Source organism: Nansenia antarctica, assembly GCF_963989245.1.
Source record: "Nansenia antarctica genome assembly, chromosome: 9".
NCBI classification, from domain to species: domain Eukaryota; kingdom Metazoa; phylum Chordata; class Actinopteri; order Argentiniformes; family Microstomatidae; genus Nansenia; species Nansenia antarctica.
In genome coordinates, this window is record NC_137679.1 from 21,166,557 (window position 1) to 21,184,042 (window position 17,486).

Genomic DNA, 17,486 nt, shown 5'->3' on the forward strand with positions numbered 1-17,486 from the left:
CAGGTGGAGCAATTGCTGAGTGTTACAGTAGCTTTGTCCTGCACCTGTACATTTGTAGTAAATCGTTGAGGAGGACAAAGAGATGACGACTAGATGTAAAGCCCAATACCAACCGACAGGTTCTTCTGCATTGTGTTATTATGGCCAATACCTACAATTTTCACAGATTCTGCTCACAAAGATGACATTTCAGCTTTTACCCTTCAGTTGGTTATTGGATATATCAAAATAAATGATGTGCACACAATTGTTGTTGAACTGTACAGCTTTTATGATTTGACTCCTTCGGGCTCCCTCGTTATTATACTGAACGTGCCATTAGGTTACATTTTTATCAAAAACAGAAGAAGAAGAAGTTATTTTCTACCAAAGTCAGTGCTGATAAGGTAAGGCGAAATCAACTGCATTCAGAAAATAGTTCTGATTCTGAATCAAGTTTCTGCAATAAGCTGAGGGCTAAAAAAGCACAAGCACCATTTAAAAAAGCACAAGTAGCCTACCTAAACGCCAAAACCCACACTCTCAAGAAAAATAACCTCAGAAATGCGGCATAGTGCTCATTAAAATCTCTGTGGGTGCACACAAGTTCTCATTACACTTAGAAACAAAAAAGGAAACATTTCCTTTTGGATCACAATGTCACATTTTATCTGTGTAAAACCAAACAAAATGTTGCTTCCAGAAACCCCCCCAAAATCTAAATTAAACAATGTCAAACAGATGTGTTGAAAGTGTTGTATTTCGAGTCGTCTATGTTGTTTTAGCTCTTCTCCCCCAGTAACTCTCCTGAACCCAGCAAGCTTGATCTTCCTCCCGATCCGGTGTGCAGGGTCAGTCCTCCAGAGTCATGTCAGACACAAGGTCAGCAGAAGACCACAGACTTGCCACATATGCTCTGCAAACTGTTGATGTTGGTCTGGAGAAACATACATAATAATCCAGATTAACCAGGATAATTAGGTTGTTGTCAGCCATTAATTCTGGCAGGGGTAGGGGTGTGGGGGGGTAGGGATGAGGGGGAGGGGGGGGGGGATAAATAATGTGTTGGTCTCTCGTGACACGGCCGTAAAATATGGGCATCTCTCCAACAGCTCATTTCAACTCTTCTAATTGGCCTCATTGTAGATGAAAAATTAAATGGCTTGCCTGGCTATTAATGCTGACTTTTATGGATTGGATGCTGTTGTTCTTAATATACCAGCTCAGTTGTCCCTTTTACTCCTCCGTAGTGTTCTGTTGTGATGTATTGCACCAGGAGGAAAACTCGCCGGAAACACAATGGGGTTTCAGCCCGTGTGAAGCTCTCTGGCACAGTTCCAGACTGGGAATGAGAGAGTGGACCGAGTAGCGATATGTCTGAGGCTTCTTCCCTGTTCCGATGCCTGGCCATTGTATGGAGGTGGTTGAACGGTCAGCAATACAGTTTAGATTTTCAGAGATTTTTATTTTGTTGAATTTTTTCTTTGCGGGAGGGGGGTGGATCACAGATTAAGTGCTCAGAACAAAAGAAAAAACATGTAATATAGCACTTTTAGCTTTTAGAGAGAGAGAGAGAGAGAGAGAGAGTGTAAGCGAGAGCGAAAGAGAGAGATGGAGAAAGAGAGAGAGAGAAAGAAAAAGAAAGAGATAGAGAGAGGGAGAGAGAGAAAGTAGAGAGAGAGAGAGAGAAACAAAATAGAGAGATAAAGAGAGAGAGACATGAAGTAAAGAGGTACAGTAAAGTATTTGTAACATCCTGGTGAGATATTCTATAGAGCCTATACAGTAGGAGTGCCAGTAGGCTTTGCCACCAAAGCCTCCTGGGAAGACGTTGGCCAGGGACCATAAAGCCTGCAGCCTCACACAGGCCCGCCTGAAATATTCATCACTTAACTTTTCTCTATGACTATATGTTTTTAGCAGATGGTAACATTTCTGAGTGGAGAACAAAGTTGTAAGGGGAATATGATTTCACCGGTTGCTATGGGAACAGAGAAGAATGAAGATGTTTCGTGGATCACTGGCTGCCTAGACTCACTCCGAGCGTGTGTCCGTGTGTGTCCTGGGTGTGTGTGTGTGTGTGCGTGTACGTGTGTGCACGGACATGTGTGTGCGTTGGTCGTCGGTCCTGCACTCGATGTATTTCTCTAAAGAGCGTTCATGTTGAATAGCTGACTAAAAGGTCATCGCGGTGCCAAATATGACAAGGGGAACAGTGCACTATAAATGATGTAAGGCTCAAAAGTTGGGTTCAAAGTATACTGATGTCTTTGGCTCGGTGATGCTGTAGGCCTGGTGCTCATTTCACAGTGTATTAACTCACATTCTAAATAGCGATGAGTCAGTCAGCGTGTGGATACTCATACACACATGACACTTAAAAGGGAGGATCTGTCGATAAATGCAACAATAACATGAGCAACTTATCTTGTGCACTTTGGAGCTCCATTTCCAAACGAGTATTCTCTCATTTGAGAGGAGCTAATTAGATTGTGAACGTTGGATGATATGGGGTCCCGCACATGAAAGCCAGGCTGCGGAGATGAGTCGAGGGGTTGTCTGTACCCCAGACAGTGCTGATAGCACTGCGACTCCTTTAATTCTGCTCACAAAAATCGGATTCTAATTGGGTGTCTGCTTTTAGGAACTTGTTCAGCAATTTAAGAAAATTGCTTTTTGAAATGTAACAATTTCAATGATCTTAAGCGACTCATTTCTCACTGGCTACAGTCAACTGAGTAGAGTGTCTTTTCAGCCCTCATCAGGCGGTAATTGAAAGGTCCTCCTTCTGCTTGTAAACCATTGACCCCTCAAATTTATCATGTGGTTCATTTGTAAGCGTGAGCTGCTCCTCAAGGGCAGTAGGAGGCTGTAGGAAAAAAAAGGATCAAAATGACAGTTTTGTCGGCTAGTAATTGTTTAAGCAGCTTTAGCTTCTTGTTAAATGTCACATGTGATGTCCTCTACATTAGGAGTCCCTCTTCTTTACAGAGTCAGCACACACACACACATACACACACATATACGCACGCACGCACGCACGCACACACACACACACACACACACACACACACCACACAAAACATGCAAAGGCGTGTTTGATTTGACTTGGCAGTGTTTTACACAAATTGAACCATTGAAGAATGCATTTATTAAAGTAGGCACCTGCAGACTGGGCTGGAAGCTCCCTGGACATAGAGGAAGACAAAATATAATAAAACACCCAGTGAGTGGTGAAGTGTACTTTAATGTGCTGATTATATTCATCAGACTAGTTCTGTGCTCGTCGTCCACTGCAAAGCCGCCTTGAGGGACAGTGAGTGATTCCGACCACTCAGCCTCATTACGGAATCATATTAATATTTAAGGGGGTTAGAATTGAGGAATAAAGGGGTAATTGATAGCATCAAAATGAAAGTGTTTGAACTCTATTGTATTATTTAAATATATATAATAGTGCTGCAATTATGTCATAAAAAATATCACCTAAGTTTCCTTTTTTTTCTCTTTTTTTCTACGAGATACTAAAATAGAAACTATAGCCGTGTCTGTGATTGATATGGTACAGTACTGTATGTGTGTCTGCATTTGTGATTGGTCCTGCTCATACATAATTACAGTTATAAATTAGAGCAGCAAATGGCTTTTAGTTGGATGTTTCCCAAGGAGCTCTTTGTTCTGGTGACTCATCTGTTGGGGTTAACGACGTGTTCTGCGTTGATAAGGCCCTGTAGCTTGTAGAAACGTGCTGTAGTGTAGGAACAGTGGGATCCCATGAAGCTGGGGCTCAGATAAATCAATAGAGGAGAGCTGCTATCATGATGGGAGCCATGTAGAGGGGCGTGACTCATAGGAGGAGGAGGAAGAGGAGGAATGGGGTTTCTCCCCCTCACTCCAGGGGCCTCCCCTGGGTTCTCTATGGTAAACTACAGCTAGTCCAACACCACACTCTGAGAGCAACTATTCATTCCTACACTGTACATCAGTGGTGGCTGGTAGAGGAAGACATCAGAGGACGGGCCATTATAATTAATTATAATATAATTCCATTCCATACCTTACTTACAATGAGCCTGTCCTCCTAGGCCTACCTCCACCAGCCTCCTTTGTATATTATTCTATTCTATTCTATTATATACAGTATATATTCATTACTGTATGTCCAACACAAATGTGTAACTGTGGTGGGACAGTAGGATCATAGACATAGCAGGACCACTCTCTCAGAATGTGTTGTTAATGTGTGTATCGTCAAACCAGCTGACTAAATGGAATGGAAAATAGTCCAGTACTGTGTGTACATGCACAAATTCTAAATCCGAGTTCTAATTTGAATTACATTAGGGACCAACTCATATGCATATTCCCTTGGACTCTACGTAAGGTAGTAGATGTTATGTAGGTACCATAGTTATAGTACTTAGTTACAGTATACGGTAGCTGTGTGTAAAATTACCATTCTTCCCTCCTACCCGACGTGGAAGAATCCCTGAAGTTCGTATTAGTGTTTATCTCTGTCTTCAACCTGAACACATTGACTATAGCAAGTGAAGGGATCCTGAGGAACATTAACTAATGGCTGTTATGAGAACAGCATATGGAGACACAGACGTGCAGGTGCATCCAGCCTGTTATTTGATTGTTGCCTAGAGATTGATAATCAGAGGACAAGGGAACAAGGATGATGTTCACTCTGGCTAATTCAAAAGCCTCCAATAAATGCGTTTTAGATAGAGCATGAAAAATACCAACCCACAGACAGATTGCAAGCAGATGCCAGCACACCTGTAACAATTCAACATTTTCAGAGTTCATTTTTCTCCTCGGGTTGTTTTTGGGGGCATAAATGTATGTGAAAGGCAGGAGGAATAACATATTGAAATGGGGCCTCGAATACCAGGACCAGCCAAAGAATAACACTCATAGCTAGTAATGGTGAAATATGACCATATTCGAATAATATGACCAGATTCCGGAGGAATCTACACTTCATACTCAGTAAATGCAAAAGCTGCCACATGCCATTAACTAAAAAATATCAATCTCCAATAGGGATATTGATAATATTATTGCAGGGTAGGTATTATTGAAAGCGGATTTAGCTTGTTTCTCTTCTTCTTTTTCTTTTTTTTCACAAGACACTTTCAATTCATGCTTAGGATACTGTCTCTAATGGGCTAGAATCGTATAGTATGTGGATGTTATGAATCCATGGTTCATGTACTATATGGACAGCCATACAGCAGCATTCCTCATTCCATTCCATTCCAATGAGCCTGTCCTCTGTTGTCTGCCTTCACCAGCCTCCCCTGATGGACAGGACACAGTAAGAACAATATTATACCACTGCCATACTGGGACTGTGGCTCAATAGCTGACTGTTGATTTGTGATTAAGGAACACCATCACAGAACGCTCCATCTTTTGCCCAGAGAGAGAGAGAGAGAGAGAAAAAAAACACAACACAACACAAATGGACTGGATCCCAGAGAGTGGAAATTTCTCGCCGGGTGCCAGTGTTGGTATAAATAGATGGCCAATTTGTAAAATCGTCTGCCTGAACATGAGCATCTTGGGCCACTTTAATTGGTCAATTTCCCGCCCGTATTGAGTGCCTAGATTGATTTATTGCCTTTTTTAAAAGGCCGTGGGGACCCGGGGAACAGCTGTGCCAGGCGTCCGTGCCGGAACTGTTGTGAAAACAAGGAGCTGAGCGCTGTGCGTCGGACAGCATTCACCGCAGCGCTGAGCGGCGTGGCGTGGCGTGGCAGACAGCTGGCAGAGACAGCGTCTGGTGTCTGGCACCACTGGAGACGGAGGATTTATTTCAGCAAACACTGCTGAGTGGAGGAGCCCTACCCCGGTGGAGCTGATCAGCTGACACACAGACACACACACATCCCGTACACACGCGTGCACACACAGTACACACGCGCATGCACACACAGTACACACACACACACACACACACACACACACACACGCACACACACACACACACACACACACACACACAGTACACACACACACACACACACAAGCACTTGATTGCTGTATTGCCATGATCATATGAGCGCCTGTGTGATTGCAGGCAGAGAATAGGCACATTTCATATGATGATTTCTCCCCCTTCCACTTGGCATACAGACTGCTCTGTGAGAAGGGCTCAGAGTGGTCTGTCTGTCTGTCTGTCTGTCTGAGTGCTGTATTCTGTCTATATGAGAGCGAACAGAGTGATTCACTCTCCTGCCTCGGCTGTGGCTCAAACAATTCCATCACACAGAAAATATGGAATAAAATATTTGTTTACTTGTGTGGTGACATTTTTGTTTCATCACCATGTGAATAAGTAGTGTTCAGAGGTTAGAACCATGACATTTCAGATCATTGTTGAGGAAAACACATGTCAGCAATTGACTTGGGATGTTAGGATTTTTCTGAAAGAAATAGGGTCAAACGATGCATTGTCTTATTTGATGACATTGGCAAGGACAATGGTGGATTAATACAATATGGTGGTGTTCTATAGCGGCTTACGCTGACCTCCTAGTCGTGACCTAAGACCCTGAGCTGGGAGGGGGGGGGGGGGGCGGGGGGGGGGGCAATCTATTCTGTACATGCTCATGACAGAGAATGACATCTGGACTCCATGCGAAACATGAGAGAAATAGCTTCATAAACACAAACACATGCTTGCATTTCTCTCTCTGACAACATATTTTTCCTCATCAAGTTTCTGTGATGTTTTTTGTTTCCTTTTTTGATTACGCACAATAATGATCCCACATGGGAACACTGATAGCAGTGATTGTACAGTATTTCACCTCTCACCGCCCCCCCCTTGATAACTTTTTTTATACCACAATTATACATAATATACCACCATTGATTTATATTAGTTTCCCCTTGTGATTCATTGTCGTAAGGCGTGAGATCTCATTCACTGAAGCACTTCAAATAATCCACTGTGTGTTGAAGCACCTACTAAAGTTATATTCCTGCCCAACCCTTGACTTTGGCGTTTCTACCCAGGGACCTCTTGTGGAAATGTGAGAGCAGATAGCTGAGTGTTTCCTGTTTGAACTGTGATTCTTAGAAATTCCGGCATTTAGCACTGGGGATTGGGGCGGGGGGGCTTGAGACTTCCACAGACATTTGAATGCACATCTCGTGAGCTTTTCATCTGCACTGCAATAGACATAGCCTAGAGAGAAGGATGGAGAGAGAGAGAGGGGGAGGGGGGGGGCTATAGTCCTCATCTAGTACTTAACTCAGGACATATAACTCTGGTTTAAGATGAAAGGGACTTAATCTCTCTTGCTTTTCTCTCTCTCTCTCTCTCTCTCTCTCTCTCTCTCTCTCTCTGTCTCTCTCCACTTCCTCCTCTCTCTCTCTCTCTCTGTCTCTCTCTCTATCTCTCGTCAGTCTCTATCCTCTGGGACTGGCCAACTCAAGCACATTGGAGTGCATTATGTAATCCTCTCTAACTCTCCACACCCTGCAGTAATGGTTTCATTAAAGCACGGTAAGCAGACATCGTGTCATACAACCTGCCATCACTTCAAAAAAGATTCACTCAGTGATTTCAGAACCAAAGACTCAATTTCCCACTCTCCCACTCTCCTCCGCTTTGATGAGGACTAATAGATAGGCACCTCTCCCATTGTCAAAGATGTTCGCATAGCCTACTGTACTGAGCCACACAAAGAACAGCGCCAACCTGTTTATTGTCCCATACACTTACACTTAGACTTACATACACACACACACACACACACTCAGGAAGAGAGTCTGTCCTCAGGACATGATGAACAACGCTCCTGGCACACACACACACACACACACACACACACACACAGACACACACAGACACACTCACACTGCCCTATGGGCCCAGTCTCTTTCCTCTTTCCTCTTCCTCCAGCAGCCTACCTCCGCCGCCGCCACACCCAATCCCCAGCCAGCGGGGGCGTGCTCAGTCTGTCAGCACCGCCACACACTCAGCCCGTTTGAATGGAAACAGGCAGAACCACGCGGATGTGCCAGCACAGGCTCAGAAGCGGGGGGGTTAATGTCAGCTATGATGTAACTCATTTGGTGTACCCCCCCCCCCCTCTCCCCCAGCCTGAATGGTAGAAAAGGTGGCCATTGTGTTTTAGTTCATACACAGTGCCACACGCTGAGGTAAAAAAGGTTCCACGTATCATGGTTCCTTTCTCCTACCTCTGGTTTTTCTGTTCTCCATTAGACTCGTTCTCCATCTAGACACGAGACCAGCCACCCTTCCTCATCCCACCAGAGGATGATTCGCCACAGGTGATGTTGATGCTTGACTTCAAAGCGCCTGGCGGTCTCTCTCTCTCCTAGCCGCCGGCGTACCGTATGGTCCTCAGCCTCAGCCTAGTTGTCCATCATTTACCGCTTCCGTCCGCGGATGTTTTAGATCTCCTGTCACTCAAAGGACAATGTGACGTGAATGAAAGCTGCCTCTTTCGGCGTGTGTTCGCGGGGTTTGAATGAAAGGTGTTTTGACATCGCTTGTTTATGTTTCTGCGCTCGCCCGAGAGAGGCCTCCGGTGCTGTTCATGCAAGGAGTTTTTTTTATGAAGAAGAGAGAGAGGCCGGTGTCTCCCCAGGCCGGAGTTCTGCCTCTGTCTCAGGAGGAGAGGCTGTCCTCAGGTCACCATGTACGTTGCTCCTGGCACACGCACCACACACACGCACCACACACACGCACACACACACACACACATATACACATGCACATACTCGCACTTGCACATGCGTGCACTCACACAAACATACACACACACACACACACATACACATGCACATACTCGCACTTGCACATGCGTGCACTCACACACACACACACACACACACACACACACGTACACACACATATACACACGCACATACTCGCACTTGCATATGCGTGCACTCACACAAACACACACACACACACACACACACACACACACATATACACACTGCACATACTCGCACTTGCACATGTGTGCACTCACACACACACACACACACACACACACACACATACACACATACACATACACACACATACACACACACATGTATACACACGCACATACTCGCACTTGCACATGCGTGCACTCACACACACACACACACACACACACACACGCAAACACACCCTGCTTAGACTCATCCCATACCATCTTTAGTGCTCCTGCCGTCCTCGGGGGCTGAATAGAATTAAGCATAATTTGATAATTACTTATTAAGAACTGTGGAGGAAATAAATGAAGTGTGTTGTGTCGCTATTAGAGGACGAAAGCTATGAAAGCTATTATGTTAAAACGTTTTGATTTGTGAAGTGGGTTTGTGGACTTGCTAATCCACAGACAGTAGGGGGGGGGGGGGGGGGGGGGTTAAGCCATGCATGTAATATGAGAACATTAGGTTGATGTACACGGACGGGTTCTATTAAGCAGGAAAAACACAGATGATCGATGAAATCCTAAAGGAGACAACAGCTAGATAGCCGTCCCCTTTATTATCTTCACACAACGTCAACATTGTATCGTAGTGATATTGATATATATATATATATATATATATATCGATATTGATTATCGTCCTTTTTTCATTTAATAACGCTCCTCAACCTCGTATAGTGCTGTGCTGTGTTTTAGAAAGACAGGTTCAACAGACTGGCTTTGACAGTGGAGAGAGAGTGTGAGCTGAGGCAGACCTGCGGTGGCCTCCCTGCCGCGTCCCTCCTCCTCTGCTCAGACTTGTTCGTCTGCCCCGGGCTCCCGGCTGCCACAGAGCCTCCAAGGCTGATAAATCACCCTGACCCGGCTGCCGCTCCTCTGTTTTCTTTTCAAATGTAGAATCGATGAATTTTCCCTTCGTTTCATTGACCTGTGCATAATGGCGCTCTCACTCCTCCACCGTTGGGAAGGGAGCCCAGGCGCTGTAGCCACTGCTTTCCCAGGCACACAGACAAGCCAGTCTGGGCTTTGTGTTGCTTATTGTTCAGCCTGGAGAAATTAATGTGCTGTGAAATTAGCATTTTATCTGACTGCAGATACAGTAATGGAGGCAATTAGAGTGCAGGGGAGAAAAAGGCAGCGCAGAGGTAAGGGACAAACCTCGGAGCTGCAAGGAGCCCAGAGGAGAGCTGCACAGCCGGCCTCACTGATAACACAACCCACCTCAGTCTGGCAAACAGACAGGCTGGGATCTGGCATCGCCGTAGCAGACTGGAATATAACCCGTTTGTTAATGAAGAACCGTTTTTTTTTTTATAGGAAATGTTCACTGCCTAATTTAGATTAAGTAATAGAGGGTTGGAACCGTCCTGCGAAAAAAACGGGCTCGCAACATCCTGCATTCGAAATACCCGCAGAGAAGCCTGCATTAAAATAATAAAAAAAACAGGTCCCTTCTGCTTAAATTGTTGATTCTGGAGCAACTCCCTAAACTAAACTGTGGACAGGCCCATATATTATTATTACACCCCATAAACTGCTGATATTATGGCACTGTATCAAGACTGTCTGACAGGGTACGCTGATACATTTGTGTGTACATCTCAGGCTAAAGAATCATTTCTCACCAGTTATTTTCAGACATGATATGGTTCGTTTCCAGCTCTTGGCATGATGGCAGGAACACATCGCCGACTCTTCTTATCACGTCTCCAGATTGAAATTGATCCCCCCAGATTGAGAGCCACTGGCAGGGAGATAGACAGACCTGATCAGATCTTTGGAGTCAGATACAATGTGATGACGTCACCTGAAGCTTTCCTAGACCATTTATTTGTTCTTCAAAGGATTCAGAGATTTCATGCTGTACTGTAGGGGAGGGGCCAGGTTTAAGCTTCATTTAATATCTTAAACCAAAAGAGACATTCCTCTTTCGGTATTGCCTGTGCTTGTATTTCTTTCGACGTCCAATGTTCTGTTCATCCTACTGTATGTGTCCATACGGTATGCTCAGCCAGCATTATTGGACACCCATAATATTATTGCTTTTTTCTATTTTATAACATTGTTACGGTGCTGTATATCCCTCTGGGTTATATTGTACATCCTGCCACGGTCTGAGTAAAATATTGACACAGCTTACTGTTTCACTGAGAGCATTCCTGAAGAGTTCACAGGACAGAGTGCAGATTTAAAGCTCTCTTTTTATATGACACTTTGCATCAGTGGAGGCTGGTGGAGGTAGAAATCGGAGGACGGCTCATTGTAACGCTGGAATGAAATGAGGAACGGTATCAAACACACCATTCCATTGCATGCATTACGATGAGCCTGGCCTCCGATTTCTACCCCCACTAGCCTCCCCTGCTCTGCATGGTTCGGTTAAGTTTGGTTTGGTCCGATCACAGTGGAAACAGGTGCGTGAGGGCTGTAGGCAGAAGCTCACAGACACAGCTACAGATGAAATAACTAGATTTGCATACTTCGTGTATCCTCAATACAATGTATTAATCTGAGAGTGCACTCATAAGATAACTTCTCCTTTTCATAAAAAAATAAATTAAATAAAAACAGATTCGGTGCTTCGGTTTTTGACCCCTTCCCTATCTCCTGCCAACATGTTGGTCCAACTGAAGCAGAGGGTTTTTAAATCTGAGAGAGGGGAAACCAGCCCCCCCCCGCCCCCCCATCACCATACCCCCTCTGCTTTTCTGAGTAAAGACAGCATGACTTCTACAGTTGGAGGATCACGTCCAATAAGAACATTATCCCAGGGAGTGCACTGGGGTGGCAAGAGTTACAGATAATACCCCACCTCTTAAACTCACCCTTCCCAGCTCACCAAGCGGGGGTGGGGGTGGGGGGGGGGGACCCCGGGGGGGGGGGACCCCACAGAATTATCCATCACCTACCAAACCAATCTCTTCCCCCATATGCAGTATTGTACAATATATCTCTGTATAACCCAGTATAACTCTGCTCATACATGTGGGTGTAGTTTACATGTCTATCAGTGTCTCCACACCTCTATACCAAATGAGCCTTTGCCATGTCTCTCTTTTTCTTCTTTCTTTTTTTAGCTGCGGTGTAATTCTCTGTTTGAGGAGAGAGGTGTATAGACAGCAGTAGTTGGCCCACAGGGTATTATCCATTTTAATAGGGGGGTTGGGTTCCCTCTGAGGAGAAGGAGATAGATGAGTACATGCCACTGTGCTGAAGTATCGGTGTGATTACAGGAGCGCTGATACAGGGAGTGCTGATACCTGTCACCGGCGTGATGTTTACTCCTCTAAATAACGCCAATCCCCGTTCGGATTGAGTGCGAGCTCTCCCAACAGTCATTTACGGTATCTTAAGCGGGGTGGGGGGGGGGGGGGGATTAACAACCATTCCAACAGTGTCGTGTCGATACAGTGTGAGCGACGGCTCTTATCTTAAAGAGCTCATCTGGAACATGCACATGGGATTCCTTCCTACGAGCCCTGTAGAGTTGTTCCTCTCTCTGTCGTTCGGGGGCCTCTCTTCATTGTGAGTCGAATTGAAAGGCTCTCTCCTCATTAAGGGAAGTCTTGATGTGGGTAGCAGTGTTATGCAAGCCCATAGCTTTCCAGTCAGCTCGGTCATACAGACGAGGTCCTGCTCTCTCTCAGTACGCCCACCATGTTGCCAAATGAGTCTTGGTGAGTGTTGAGATCAGGCGTTATTCAATTTTTTGGGGGGGGGTGACGCAGACGTGTCGCCGTAGAAACCAGTCTGTGGTGAGTCCAGCCCCGGTCACAGAGAGGGAGCCCAGGTTGAGTGTGTAGTGAACTCTGCCCCCGAGGGCTCACATATCGTTCGAGTTAACAATGCCTCTTCAAATGGCCTGTTTACATACTCCACAGCAGGGGAAGAAAGCCCATACCAAATCTGGCTGGAGGTGCTATGGAGATGTGAAACAGATGTGCGGAAAATTAAGGAAATGATGTTGATTTTTTTTTTTTTCCGTTCTCCCCTTTCTTGTACGCGATCCTGATGACTAAAGAGGCATGATGAGGGGGTTTGATTACACTTAGCCGCTCCACGCGCTGACAGTTTATCACCCTGTCTTTCTCTCCCTCACTAGGCCTGGCACGGGGACACCATTACTAGGTTATGCATTACAATGCCCTCTACAGGTTTGATGGTGCCATGTTTTTTTTTTGGTATGTTTTAACATGGGGATTGACACCGATGAGGAAAAACATAAACAGTAGAGTGCACTTAAGGTTAAAAAAAAATTTGGAAAAAAACCCACAACACCAACCAAAAAACTTGCTCCAGTACAAAATAGGAGAAATAACACAAAACTCCAACAGAAACCCTGAGCTCTTGAAAGTGTTTTTGTAATCATAAACTGTTGAAATAATACACTTGCTGTCAGCAAGCATCAGTAAACAGAGTGAGGATAAAGACTTCTTTGTAAACTATTTTCTCTCCTGAAAGCTAACAATAAGTGCTTGGCCGGTTCTTAAGGCTACATTAATTATGCACACTGTGAAAGGTAAAGGCTCGCCATGCTTACTTTAACTCAAATATTTATACTCTCATGGCCCTTGACGCCGTCAGTGGAGAGCTTGCGGGGGAGAGGGGGGGTTGGGCTGGAGAAGGAGATTGAGTAGTTGAGCTGGCAGACCCTGTGTGTGCTCTGTGGTGGTTGTGAGGTTGGTGTGAAGGCCCACTGTGCTAGCAGAACCCCTGGAATCATACCCTTACCGGTCGCACCTGGTCACGCCTGTCCGTCACACTGGACTACATGCTGGGCTGCTGTGTCTCATTCAGTGCTTGGTAGTAGGACATAACACTCTGGACTGCACTTACTGCTAGTGTCCAGGGACAGATCCGTGTTGTGGGGTCAACCCATAAGCCTCCATTAACAACACGCTCCGCCTGACCCTGACAGCTCCTATTGTCTTCACGGGGAGGCTTTTCAAGCGAGGGAGGGAATATCACGATCGTCGCAAACTATCCTCTTGATTCTCTCGATTCTCTTGATTAGATTTACACGTTGTTTACGGTGTTTATCGGTCGACAAGTGTACGTGTAGAACACCACTTTAATTAATTTGCGCCGTGTCGTTTTATTGCGTTACTGCTTCCTCCATCACGCGTCTTATGCATGAGGAGGTTTCTCATTCGCCGGGAACGTGCGCAGTGTTTTATTTAGTGCTGTAATTTAGCTCATCTGGACCAGTTAAAGTAGATTAGATGGTAACCGGGGGAAAGAAGATGAGGAGGCTCATTATGGATATTAGGTGTATTGCTTTGTGCACGTGTTGGTCTCTGGTGGGCAAAGGTTTTCATTCATGGTCGCAGGGAGAGAGCAGACAATACGTGTATAGTATGGTTAGCGGGGAAAATAGTCCTAGGGGTTTTACAATGAAATTAGAGAGTGAGGTACGGTATTGTGGTGTTGTCCGTATTGTTTTCTGCTTCCTAACCAGCACATTGTTCCCGGTCCTCCCCCACACACTCCCCACCCTCTCCCTTCCGCTCCCCACCCCTCCTCTCCCCCCCAGCACATTGACACACTGAGATATCTTTCACTTTCAACAACGACTCTTTTATTACTTCTTTTGGATATTCTTAAATCTCTTATCTTATTAATCTTAAAAAAATGGCTTTCTGCCGCAGGCAGCAGAAGTGAAATTTGTGTTTAGTGGATTCCTGTTCCCTAATGAGGAGAGCTAAATGAGTTTGGAGGCTTCCTGAATGCTCTATAATTGTGATGAGGCTCCGCTCCTCCGAACAATTAAAGATGCAGGAGCCCTGTCTCTTCTGAGATCCATCCCAGATCACTCCCAGGTCTTCCCAGCGAATCGTAGACGCCGCAGTTTGCCGATGACCACCTCTCCTTCTTCCTCCTCTAGCGCTCCGGTGCCCAGCAGGCACTTAAGTAGGAAATCTCAAGGTCGGCATCATACCCCAACGCTATGATCAATTTATTACTCCCTGTCAAAGCATCTGAGGAAGGGCACAGAGGACCTGCCAGTCTCCCCATGGAACATAGCCCCCATCCTACACCCCCCCCCACCCCCCAACCACACACCCCACCCCCCACCCACACACCCCCCACCCCCCGCACACCTCCCAGTCTCACAGAGCAGGCATTTATACATGCCCCCTCAGAACAAAGCTGAGGACAAAGCTCCAGAGCAGTCTGGCCGGTGGAGCTCCGTGGCTATGCTAATGCCTCTCTGTCTCTGGGCTGGTTGGGATCTTATTGAATGGCTGAGTGGCAGAAGTAAATAAGCGTGTCTGGGTGAGAGGTGGGGGCCAGGGGCGGCCCGGGGTGGGAGGGTGGGGGGGTGAGAGATTAGGTAATAGACTATTTCAGGGGTCAGGGCATGTGAATGCAAATATTTATATAAGTGATTAAAATACCCTCCTGCCTCCCACCCACTTCATTTAAATAAGGAACCTAAACTGTAAACCAATTCATTTCCTAAAGGCAAGGCTGAAAGAGGAAGCAGGAAGCTGTGGGGGAAGAAAAAATAAAAGGAAGAATTGTGACGTAAATCTGACTCACCCGTCTTTTGCCGTCACAATGCACAGATTAAAGCAGAAGGCTCTTTTGGGGGATGCAGATTTCATCCCTTGCTTTTCTTAGACTTTCATCCCCTCAGCAACGAGTCTATGGAAATTTCACACTGTCACAACCATTTCCAGAAAGGGTCAGATTGGTTAATCTTGCCAGCAATATTTCTCTCTTTCTTCTTTTTTTTTTTCTCTCCCAAAAATATATCGGGATTTTTTTTGACAGCGCTTTAAAGTGATATCAAACCTCTCTCTCTATACTGGGTGTTCAGGCATATCTTTCTAACGTGATGTTGATGAACAGAAATCAGATATTCTGTTTTATTATGTTAGCTGCAGTTAGTTATATGAATCTATCATCGCAATGAATCTACACAGATTTTATAATACAATATGCGTTGTCTATAATTGTATATTTATACAGTGTGTACAGTGGAAGTCATGCTGACCTGGCCTTTGTGCCTCCTATTCCTGGCAAGCGTGTTCTCCACAGACATTATGGGATGTGTCCTCGACAGCTTTAATCTAATCTAAATGATCTGCCTCACAGTTTATGATTTCTCCTGCCACGCGATAGGCAAGACGAATGGCTTCTCGGGCTGGTTTCAAGCATGAACTCCCATCGATTCGTCGTGGAACCGATCATGTTTGTCTCAGCCATCTGATAAGGTTTCGGGTAATCCTGAGGTGCAAACTGGTTTAGATCAAGACGTCTCCGTCTCTGTCCAACTTTAATTGAAATCATGGCTATGTGATATGCTTATTATGGAAAGGCGCTGTCAGGAGAAAATCACAGGCTAGGCATCGTCTTGATAGACTGTTCGTGTTGAGAGTGTTGTCGATGTGTCAGTTGTGCCTCACCTTGACCGTGTCTTTATCAGTAATCAATGTCTCAGAGACAGTACGACACAGCGTTTGATTTCACTCCAGCAGAGCACACAAGATGAGTCAGCCATTGTCTGTTAGCATCGTTGTTCTCTGGTATCTGAAGTTGATTATATCATCATCTGGCAACAACATTGCTCCCAGCATACCCCAGCTCTAGAGAGAAACGCTCTGCTTTCATTTAGTTCATAATAACTTATGTGCGCAATTGTGAAGAGAGAGAGATATCCTTTTGCATCAACTGGAGTTGAGCGCATACACACACCCACACACACACACACACACACACACACACACACACACACACGCACACACACACAGAGCAACATACACACACACACACACACACACACACACACACACACTAGGTGGATCATGTCTTTACTAATCTTTGTTCTTTGTGAGAATTATTTTTGTTGAATTTCATTAATTTGTAGATAAATTGTCTCATTAGTGACTGTGTAACCTTTGATAGTCCTGTGTTAGTCTTGGATGTTGCAGTACACCATGTCTTATCCTGATGGTGTAGAAGAGAGAAACTATCATAGAGTCTCAATCCTCATTGGGCCTCCTTGAATGTTCATCAGCCACCTATAAATAGACTAATGAAGTAAGCGCACACACACTGAGCAGTCTTCAAGTATTCACATTATGAAATTACAAGCATGGTCGAGCACAAACCGTCAAATACCAAAACACTGCTGTTTTACTTCATTAAGTGAAGACAATCTGCTCATTTGCAGTGTGGCAGAATGCATTGTTTCCTCTGTGCTTTGTTTCATGCTTTGTCAATACTAATAACCCCCTATTTGAATGAGTCGCCCCTTAATGGTTATTAGGTACAAATTGAAAAATCGTCACTGCAATGTTTATAGTGATAGCGGGACACACAAGGAAAACAAATAAACTCTGAGAATGATAAACCAATGGAGGTTTTCCACACATAAACAGGCATAAGGCAGATATTACATGATATTGGCCTATACTGTACGGCCCTTAAAGTGGTGTGGCCTGAAGAGCGAGAGTGAGACAGGCTGGCTGTAACAGCGGAGGGGAAGTCGATGGACTATCTGATGTCAAACAAAATGATTTC

At 45.1% G+C, this 17,486-nt stretch overlaps 1 protein-coding gene across 2 annotated transcripts in view; it reads left to right on the forward strand.

The window, feature by feature from the left end:
* The window catches only part of roraa (RAR-related orphan receptor A, paralog a), a gene marked incomplete at both ends in the record, with an annotated part of 200,698 nt that overhangs the window by 82,084 nt on the left and 101,128 nt on the right, over nt 1-17,486 (forward strand). The window lies entirely within an intron of this gene.